The 1,094-nt window shown below is 46.7% G+C and overlaps 1 protein-coding gene across 1 annotated transcript in view; it reads left to right on the top strand.

Moving 5' to 3' along the window:
• Positions 1-1,094, top strand: part of ZNF580 (zinc finger protein 580) — an 8,519-nt gene that overhangs the window by 4,408 nt on the left and 3,017 nt on the right. The window lies entirely within an intron of this gene.

Below are 1,094 nucleotides of genomic sequence, written 5' to 3'. Positions count from 1 at the left end.
ACACACCTCCCCACCTCTCCCTGCACTTTTACACAGCCCCCCCCGCCCCCCGAATCAGAGAAAGGGCCCTGCGCTTTCTGTCGCGATTTCCGAAAGCGTGAAAGAAACGCGCAGGGAAATTCTTCGCGATAGAAGGGAAGCTCCTTCCGCTTGGAAACGATTCCCAAGGAGATGTGTTTCCTTCTCGGATAAATGAGCATGGGATCGTTTGGAAAAAATAAATAAATGAGTCTATGCTCATGCACGAAACATGTCTTTATGTAAGCTCTGAGCTGTACCGGGCCCAGGACCTGTTGGATCCTGCATTAGCAGCGACTAATCAATCAATCAATTAATTAATTTTCGTATCTTGTCGACAATGACATTTGATAGATTTTTACCGTTTTCTCCGGCCGGGTGGCTGCCTCTGCTTTCACACCGATTTCACCCTACAGACTCGTTTGTAATTTCACAAACCTTTAACAACCGGGTTTCCTCCATGTCTTCAGAACGCAATCATAAGCGACATGCCCTGCAAATTTATCAAAGCGTCTTCTGCGCTTTTTTCCCTTCCCTTCTAACGCACATTTTCACCCCGAGCTGACTCCGAAAAAAACCTCCCACATTTATTTAGTTTTAACTTTCACATACTTAAACGAAGCGCTGCCCTTTCGAACAGGCTCCCGGCTCGGACGATTGCAAGTTCACCTTGATTTTGTTTCAAAAGTCACAATATATTTTTTTTTTCAGAGAGCTTCCCAAAATTCTGAAGGTTTTCGGGGAACTGTCAGAAAGACAAATTATTTTTCTTTCGCCAGGTGTGCAGACACAGGTTCTGTGTCGATGCTGAAACCACCTGAGAACGAACGAACGCGTCCATAGGCGCAACCCTGAGCACGGGTAAAGGTGTGTCTGGTTCCCCAGAAAAAGCCAGGCACCGCTTTGCTTTAATTTTAATTTTTATTAACGAGACGAAACCAAACAATACAGACGGGCTGGCTTGCCAAGGTATGTCCGAAACCAAAGGCGGCGAAAGAAAGGGTTTGAACTTTTCCTGCTTCGCCAGCGGGAAGAAGACCCTTTTCTTTGCAACCCCCTCCCTCCCTCCCTCCCTC

This window comes from Chaetura pelagica, unplaced genomic scaffold (genome assembly GCF_000747805.2).
Source record: "Chaetura pelagica isolate M959 unplaced genomic scaffold, ChaPel_1.0 scaffold2, whole genome shotgun sequence".
Lineage (NCBI taxonomy): Eukaryota > Metazoa > Chordata > Aves > Apodiformes > Apodidae > Chaetura > Chaetura pelagica.
This window is presented reverse-complemented; position numbering and strand designations above follow the sequence as displayed.